General features: G+C 45.8%; 2 pseudogenes; both read left to right on the top strand.

The window, feature by feature from the left end:
* LOC118495060 overlaps positions 1 to 10,000 on the top strand; it is a 1,111,612-nt pseudogene that overhangs the window by 841,891 nt on the left and 259,721 nt on the right.
* Positions 1 to 10,000, top strand: part of LOC116036201 — a 131,174-nt pseudogene that overhangs the window by 7,889 nt on the left and 113,285 nt on the right.

Genomic DNA, 10,000 nt, shown 5'->3' with positions numbered 1-10,000 from the left:
TACCTATCTGTCTGTGTCTACCTGTCTACCTCTCTGCCTGTCTACCTGTCTCTCTACCTGTCTGTCTACCTCTCTGTCTGTCTGTCTGCCTGTCTACCTGTCTGTCTCTCAGATGTGGATGAGTGCAGTGAGCGGAGCGATGAAGAACTCGTCTGCGATCATTTCTGTCACAACTTCATCGGAGGATACTACTGCTCCTGTCGCTATGGTTACCTGCTGCACTCGGACAACCGCACCTGCACAGGTGAGGCTCCTGTCGCTATGGTTACCTGCTGCACTCGGACAACCACACCTGCACAGGTGAGGCTGTGATGTCATCACCTTTAACCTGGGCTGTTCGTGGAGTCAGGCCCTGCACAGCGCCGTGTTTCTCAGACTATTTGGGGGCTTTGCCTTCATGTGACGCTGGATAGACAGGAAAGGGGAGACACGCAGCAGAGGGCAGCAGGTCGGACTCAAACCCCGCGCCGCTGTGAAGGACTCAGCCAACGTGGGCCAACGCTCTGATTGGCTGAGCTGGAGGCCGCCCCTGTGCATGTGTTCCTAACAATGATCTCAGTGCTTTGGTTAAGGTGTAGAGCTCCTGGTTATAGTATCTTGGTCACCGTGGAGTTAAGGTGTAGAGCTCCTGGTTATAGTATATCTTGGTCACCGGTGGAGTTAAGGTGTAGAGCTCCTGGTTATAGTATATCTTGGTCACCGGTGGAGTTAAGGTGTAGAGCTCCTGGTTATAGTATATCTTGGTCACCGGTGGAGTTAAGGTGTAGAGCTCCTGGTTATAGTATATCTTGGTCACCGGTGGAGTTAAGGTGTAGAGCTCCTGGTGATACTGGGAGCAAAGTCTCATGTTGTGTCGAACCTTCTTAGTGGTTTAAAAATAGCTATTTTGAGGCTAGCATCAAAGTGTCCCTAGCTCTCCCATTCAGAAGACCATTTCACCCAAAAACTAGAATACGGTAAATCTTAAAAGTGGTGATTCTGTCCTAAATATGCTTTTAAATGAAAGTTTGACTCGGGTCCATTCACAAAAAGACCTTAGGTTGCATTTTGGCGAGAGTTAGGCTTTATGTAAGGGTTAATGAAGCGCTAAAACGTCTAAAAAGTGACTTAAAAGCAGCAAAAACGTCCACAAACCCAACAACTTTCTAGAAACTGTCTACGCTCGCTATCCACCTTCTCTTAGGTTTTGAAAGCGACATACTTTCCCTCCTCCTCCTCGTCTTCGTGTTGTTCTAAAAAATACCCTCAAGGGCCGAATTACATTATTATTTTGACATCAAGTCGCGGGCCGGAAGTTTGAGACCCCTGCCATAGAGTCCGTGAAAAGCATCGGAACTAAATATTTCGGCAAGGTTCTCTCCTGCTCTCCCTCTCCGTCTCTGCTAGATTGGGAATGATTGAGATTTCTCTTGGCACAGCTACCAGAAGACTTCCAACTTTCAGACAGGTTGCTCACGTCACATCTACGTCTTCAAGCTCAGTTGGAGGCTGCTCAGTAACGCTCAGCCATCACCGGGAAAGAGACTTCACTGGTCTCCGTCCAGAGACACGGGACCTGCTGCTCCATTATATATTCTGTCTATGCGTGGAACAGACTGGTGGGCGTTACCACTGATGGAGAACCGTCCATGACAGGCAAGAAAAACGGACCAGTAGCGCTGGTACAGAGAAAGTTAGAGGAAGGAGATGCTGGTCCAGCTACTGCTCTACACTGCATTATACATCAACATCAACTGTGTGGCTAATGCTTGAATTATGAAGATGTGATGTCTGTCGTCCTGAAACGTGTTAACTATACCAGGTCCAGAGGGTTACAACACCGCCAGTTCCGGGCCTTTCTGGAGGAAACTGAGGCATCGTACGGTGACGTGCTGTACTTCACTGAGTGAAGAGATTCATGGAAAATGGCAGGCTGGATATTCCAGAGCTTGATAATCCAAAATGGATAATGGATTTGGCATTCCTTGTGGACATAACACAAGAACTAAACCTCCTGAACCTAAAGCTGCAGGCCCTGGTCAACAGCCTGTGAGAGTGTGAAGGCTTTCTCCACAAAACTGTCTGCAGCCAACCGCTGTCATTTCTCTGCATGCAGATCTTTGGTGGAACAGGGCACAGCTTTCCAACACGTTCTCAAACCCATCTCGTAAAATCTGGACGCTTGGTCAGGTGCCTTTGTCGTTCTTATTGACGCTAAAAGTCTCCTTTAGCGCTATAAGTAAACGTGCTTGGTCGGGACCCCTTCTCAGCTGTTATTGACTTGCATTGCAACAGTGAACTAAAAGCTAAATCCAGAGAGGCACAGGGAAAAGGTTTCTGAGAGAGCTGCTTCCATCATTCCCAGAGCTGTCCAGAGCTTTCAGTCATGTACTGGGCCTTTTTGGAAGTACATATGTGTGAGAAATTGTTCTCAACAGTGAACTTTACCAAAAGCAGTACCGATCAAGGCTTACAGACGGCCATCTTGAAGCTGGACTGCAACGTCCATTAGAGCCAATGGGACTCAGTGACAGTAAGTCTCGTGGTCTCGTTAGTCTATTTTTATATAAAAACGTCTGCTACGGAGCCATAACGTGAGGTACAAGGTAATGGAGCCTTTTATACATTGTCGTGTTTCTTTAGAAATAAACAATAGACAAATAGAGTCTTTAAACTCTTCAGATGTAAAGTTATTCTCTGTCAAAGTGACGACAGAATGAATGGTAGTCAATGGGATGCTAACGGGAGCTGATGGCTTAGTAGACTCAGAGTCTCCATAGGAGCTAGGCTGTCTGGATGCTGGCTGACCCCCGTGATGGAGGTTGGGTGTTAGTAGATGATGTTGTGAGATGTTGAAGTGGACGCGAGTTGACCTGTAGCGTTGTTGTGACTCCCTGAGACCCTGAGACCCTGAGACTCTGAGACCCTGAGACCCTGAGACTCTGAGACCCTGAGACCCTGAGACCCTGAGACCCTGAGACTCTGAGACCCTGAGACCCTGAGACCCTGAGACTCTGAGACCCTGAGACCCTGAGACCCTGAGACTCTGAGACCCTGAGACCCTGAGACCCTGAGACCGTGTGGGACCGTGTGCTGCAGCTTACTCTGTCAGTCTCAGGTCAGATTAGAATTCCAGCTGAGCTGATCCTGATTACTGCCGGCTGCCAACAAGTCACAGCAACACCACCCCACACACACACACACACACACACACACACACACACACACACACACACACACACACACACACACACACACACACACACACACACACACAACCACACTCTGAGTCTGTGGTTCCCACGGTCCACTTCTCATTTATCAGATTAATGAGGAGGACGTTTACGCTACAGCTGACACATGAGTGACTAAAATGTCTAAATAATAATAATAATAATAATAATAATAATAGAATGTCTAAATGAGCAGCCAACACATGGCCGTTTACCTAAAGACAAGATGTCTCCTGACTCTGGAGCGTTAATCATCCTGACGTTCATCAGACCGCCACGTCACATGATGCTCCATCTCCATCTTCACTCTCACTTTACAGCTCCTAATAGATCCATCGGGGGGTGTGTGTGTCTGTGTCTGTGTGTTTGTGTGTGTCTGTGTGTGTGTGTGTGTGTCTGTGTGTGTGTGTGTGTGTGTTTGTGTGTGTGTGTGTGTGTCTGTGTGTGTGTGTGTCTCTGTGTGTGTGTGTGTTTGTGTGTGTGTGTGTGTGTGTCTGTGTGTGTGTGTCTCTGTGTGTCTCTGTGTGTGTGTGTCTGTGTGTGTGTGTGTGTGTGTGTTTGTGTCTGTGTGTGTGTGTGTCTGTGTGTGTGTGTCTGTGTGTGTGTGTGTGTGTGTGTGTGTTCAGTATCTGGACTCTAGCCTCTGTGTGACTGATAGCTGATGATAATTGGTGGTAAATATTGACATTGTCTGCATGTCTCTGTGTGGAGGAGGCTCACCACATGCTGTGTGTGTGTGTGTGTGTGTGTGTGTGTGTGTGTGTGTGTGTGTGTGTGTGTGTGTGTGTGTGTGTGTGTGTGTTTTGGTCCAGTGGAGTGCAGTGACGGTGTGTTCAGGGAACGCTCCGGTGTTCTGAGCAGCGTAGACTTCCCGTCTCCGTACCCAAAAAGCTCCGACTGTTCCTACCGGATAGAAGTGGCGCCAGGCTTCAGGCTCCGCCTCCAGTTTGACCCTCGCTTTGATGTGGAGGATCACCCTGAAGTACTCTGTCCCTATGACCACGTCAAGGTACACACACACACACACACACACACACACACACACACACACACACACACACACACACACACACACACACACACAGAGACACAGACACACACACACACACACACACACACACACACACACACACACACAACTTATTATATTACATTAATTAATATCAACAATATCGTGGAACTGGTGCAGTTCATATCACTCAGGTAGGAAAACATTCAGAGCAAAACAACAGTTATGACTGAACTGGCTGAACATTCAACAGTCAACAGGTCTATAGGGAACAAAGTCAAGAAACTCAAATTCCATTAAAAAGCTGTTATTAAGAGCCATTAGCTCTACTTGCAAGCAAGTATTCTACTTTGAATAAACTTGACCATTTCATATATTACAGTCTGTATGAATTCCCACACATGTTCACACTGCTTCGGGTATTTAATGTCAAAGACAAAGAAGGCCTTGAAGCAGACATCAACGGCCTGAAGCAGCGCTTGTTGTTCCAGGGCCTGTCCAGCTATTATGACGAAGGCCTGAAATGTGCTCTGACCATTTCCCAGCGTCAGGATGTGGGGGTACGGTTTGCATGCCTTGGCCTCATGGAGGTACTCCACCATGTTTATTCCAGGCTAAAAAAGACAGAATACAAGAGAGCAAGTGAGAGAGTGAGTGAGTAAGGACCAAACGTCTACCGACTGCTACAGTAGAATTAAAATATAGACATTGTGAAGACCATTTTCCTGGTCCTCACTAGAGAAATGATTGTTTTATGATAAAGTCTAGTTAGCTCTACAATTTGGAAAAGATTCAGTGCATCTCTAATTCAAAAAGTTGAACTGTAATAGTCTGATCTAATCTGACTATCTGTCACCTATCTGACTATCTGTCACCTATCTGACTATCTGACTATCTGACTATCTGTCACCTATCTGACTATCTGTCACCTATCTGACTATCTGACTATCTGACTATCTGTCACCTATCTGACTATCTGTCACCTATCTGACTATCTGTCACCTATCTGACTATCTGACTATCTGACTATCTGTCACCTATCTGACTATCTGTCACCTATCTGACTATCTGTCACCTATCTGACTATCTGACTATCTGTCACCTATCTGACTATCTGACTATCTGACTATCTGTCACCTATCTGACTATCTGTCACCTATCTGACTATCTGACTATCTGTCACCTATCTGACTATCTGACTATCTGACTATCTGTCACCTATCTGACTATCTGTCACCTATCTGACTATCTGACTATCTGACTATCTGACTATCTGTCACCTATCTGACTGTTATCTGGCTGATAGGCAGCCAGGTGGTCCGATAGGTGGGCTGCAAATGCTTTGTAGATTTAATGGGTTAAAATACAAAAGTGTCAACCTTCTGATAAATATGTTAATTTCAGCACTCAGTACTTTGTTGGTGCCTGTTTTAGAACACATGACTGATCAGTGCGGTGTGGTACCGAGGTAATCAGCCTGTGGCACTGCTGGATGCTTTGATAGAGACCAACGCGTTGTGAGCTTGTAGAACGCCTATTTCTCACGCTATATTTGATGCCTGTCCCCAAAAGTATAGTCAAACAAACCTGGATATGCATATGTGCGTGCACACATTCTTGAGCTCAGATATGTTGATAAAATGAATAAAGTTTCCCTTTAGATGTGCTTGAGGACTTACAGGCGTATGGTCGATGAAGGCCAAGCTGCGTTCCTGAGTGGTGTGGCGACCACTGTCGCACCGCGGCCACGGCCATCTTTGTAAGTTGAAGGTGGAAGCAAGGCTGGCAGCTGCCGCAGGGCGAGGTCCCCAACGCCATCTGTAGGAAGACATAGGTGTCAATAAAGCCTGGTTCACACGGCAGGATAATTAGGCCGATTTTAGCCCCGATTCCCCCCTTCTGACAATCTTAAGGATGCTCCGATTATGGTAAAATAATCTGATCAGATGTTCCTGCCGTGTGTGGTGTGTTAAGACTGCTCTCGTCTGCTCTGACGCCCCCTAGGGGTACTCTGGAGGACTGCAGGGGGTACTTGTCCCCCTAGGGGTACTCTGGAGGACTGCAGGGGGTACTTGTCCCCCTAGTGGTACTCTGGAGGACTGCAGGGGGTACTTGTCCCCCTAGTGGTACTCTGGAGGACTGCAGGGGGTACTTGTCCCCCTAGGGGTACTCTGGAGGACTGCAGGGGGTACTTGTCCCCCTAGGGGTACTCTGGAGGACTGCAGGGGGTACGTGTCCCCCTAGGGGTACTCTGGAGGACTGCAGGGGGTACTTGTCCCCCTAGGGGTACTCTGGAGGACTGCAGGGGGTACGTGTCCCCCTAGGGGTACTCTGGAGGACTGCAGGGGGTACGTGTCCCCCTAGTGGTACTCTGGAGGACTGCAGGGGGTACGTGTCCCCCTAGTGGTACTCTGGAGGACTGCAGGGGGTACCTGAGATATCTAACTAAATGTTTAATAGTAACAAGGCTGTTGTCCAGAACATTGTTCCTCTTTATAGAGACTTTTTTTTTTTCCTACCAAAAATGTGACATTTGTGTCTCCTTCTTTGGACCTAATCTTCCTTCCTTCCTTCTACTTTTTACAAGTTTCTCGCTTTTTTCGAAGACATGTCAGTGTTTTTGAAGTTCTTGATACTATTTCGACCTGTTGTTGCCTTACTTCCTTCCTTCTTGTGTAGTGATTTCTAACAGAGTGTAAATTGTAATTTCCCCACTGGGGATCAATAAACAGTATAAATTATATAAATTAAATTATAAATTATTTCTACCATCTTTTTCCAAGGTTTTGTCTTTTTTATTTTTTATTTTTTTACAGTTTTTGTCTCCTTCTCTCGTCAGCATTTAAATGTGTGTTTCCAGGTCCAAGGCTGTTATTTAGTGAATATATCGCTGACAGCACAGTACTGTTCCTCTTTATAGAGACTTTTTTTCTACCAAAATGATTAGCGCTGGTCAGGGGGTACTTGGCTTAAAGAATTCAAAAAGGGAACATTATTGAAAAAAGTTTGAGAACCACTGCTCTGGAGAAGTAAGTTTAGATTCAAAATGATTTATTTTGGCCAGCCGAGTCTTACTAAGATGTGAGGAAAAAGCTATCGAGGCGTTCCTGATACATCCTTTCAGAGCGTACCAAAATATTCGAGCGTCATTAACGGAACCGGTATTCTCAGCCACAAAACTGCTCAGCTCTCTCCGGAAGTAGTCACAATATTCTTCACTCTTGAGCAGAGTTGTGTTAAAGCGCCAGCGAGCTGCTCTGGTAGGTGTGTTCAGTGAGGTACGTTTGACTAAAAGGATGCTATGGTCAGGTAATGGAGTAGGAGAAAGCACTGCATTATGAATTTCAGAGATTGAGCCTGAGGTTAAGATGTAGTCAATGCGAGAGCAGGTTTTATGTCTATTAGAATAGAAACTATATTGCTTAACTGTTGGGTTAACAGCAGGAAATACACCAACTAAGCTGAAGTCAGATATAAATGTGGACAGAGAGGCTGAAACAGTGTCCCGCGGGGCTCGAGCTGTCTAAGGCCGGGCTTATAACCACACTCATATCTGCACCCGTCATTATAGCAAAATCACACACGTCAGACATAATTTCAGCTAGTGTGGTGAAAAATATAGGATCGAACTGGTTAGGTGCATATACTGACATAAATGCTAGTTTGCGACCAGCAATTATAGTGTTTATGTAAGAAATGCGGCCGTCTTCACTGCCAAATTTATCAAGTCTGGTTATGGGTTTTAGAGTCAGCGGACGCTGGTGCTGCCTCGTAATGTTGTCTATTATCGCTGTACATCAGTTGCTTTAAGATGGGACTCCTGGATAAATGCTCTATCAATGTGGTTTCCACGGAGTAAATCCAAGCAAGCTGCACGTTTAACTGGCCCGTTCAGTCCGTTCGTGTTCCCACTAGCTAACTGTGAGGTTGCCATGGTTCAGCTGTAGGACTAGAACGGGCTGAGCATTGGACAAACACGTAGGCCTGTATCATGACACGAACAGGGATGATGATGGCTGTTACAGTACAGATAAGAAGATCTAGCCCTGTCGCCACGTCTCTGGTCTCTGGTCTGGTCTCTGGTCTGGTCTCTGATCTGGTCTCTGATCTGGTCTCTGGTCTGGTCTCTGGTCTGGTCTGGTCTCTGATCTGGTCTGGTCTGGTCTCTGGTCTCTGGTCTCTGGTCTCTGGTCTGGTCTCTGGTCTTGTCTCTGGTCTCTGGTCTCTGGTCTCTGGTCTCTGGTCTGGTCTGGTCTGGTCTCTGGTCTGGTCTCTGATCTGGTCTCTGGTCTGGTCTCTGATCTGGTCTCTGGTCTGGTCTCTGATCTGGTCTCTGGTCTGGTCTCTGGTCTGGTCTCTGATCTGGTCTCTGGTCTGGTCTCTGATCTGGTCTCTGGTCTCTGTTCTGGTTCAGGTCTTGGCTGGCAGCAGTGAGTTCGGTCCGTTCTGTGGAGACCGAGCGCCGCCGGAGATTCAGACGGACAGCAACGTGGTCACCGTGTTCTTCCACAGCGACAACTCAGGAGAGAACGCTGGCTGGAGCCTCCAATACACATCTATAGGTACTAATACACACTATATACTACACACTACACATTATATACTACACATTACACACTATATACACATCTACAGGTACTAATACACACTATATACTACATACTATACATTATATACTACACATGACACACTATATACACATCTATAGGTACTAATACACACTATATACTACACACTACACACTACACATTATATACTACACATTACACACTATATACACATCTACAGGTACTAATACACACTATATACTACATACTATACATTATATACTACACATGACACACTATATACACATCTATAGGTACTAATACACACTATATACTACACACTACACACTACACATTATATACTACACATTACACACTATATACACATCTACTGGTACTAATACACACTATATACTACACACTACACATTATATACTACACATTACACACTATATACACATCTACAGGTACTAATACACACTATATACACCATCACCAAAACCACCAGACTCCATGTAAATAATCAGCACTTTTAGCGTGTATAGAGCCAGCATATTTCCACCAGACTCCATGTAAATAATCCCTACTTTTAGCGTGTATAGAGCCAGCATATCTCCACCAGACTCCATGTAAATAATCCCTACTTTTAGCGTGTATAGAGCCAGCATATCTCCACCAGACTCCATGTAAATAATCCCTACTTTTAGCGTGTATAGAGCCAGCATATCTCCACCAGACTCCATGTAAATAATCAGGACTTTTAGCGTGTATAGAGCCAGCATATCTCCACATGTAAATGGGTGAATTAAGGGTTTATTTCAACCAAACCAGAGTGGTGATTGTTGGAACAGTGGAAAGATGAACCAAGACGGCTTTTGATAGTTTAATTTTATTTCTGTCTACTTTGAATGAAGTGTGTTTTACCATGATAAAAGTGGTGATTATTTACATGGAGCCTGGTCAGAAGAGACACGGAAGTCTCACTTTTTACAATTTGGGAACTTTAAACACTTTTATTTTGTCATGACAGGAAGTAAGTGTCCTGCACTTGAAACCCCGCCCAATGCCATGCTGAACCCCGTCCAATCAGAATACTCCTTCAAAGACCACGTCCTGTTCACCTGTTCACCTGGATACAGGCTGCTGAAGGTACGAACTATTGACCCTTTGCACGTGACGTCACGCTCCACTCGCGCGAATTATGAACGCCATGACGGACGGCGGAAGAGCTA

The sequence above is a fragment of the Sander lucioperca genome, chromosome 5 (assembly GCF_008315115.2).
Source record: "Sander lucioperca isolate FBNREF2018 chromosome 5, SLUC_FBN_1.2, whole genome shotgun sequence".
NCBI lineage: Eukaryota > Metazoa > Chordata > Actinopteri > Perciformes > Percidae > Sander > Sander lucioperca.
Note: the sequence above shows the minus strand (reverse complement) of the source record. Positions and strands in the feature narration are given on the sequence as shown.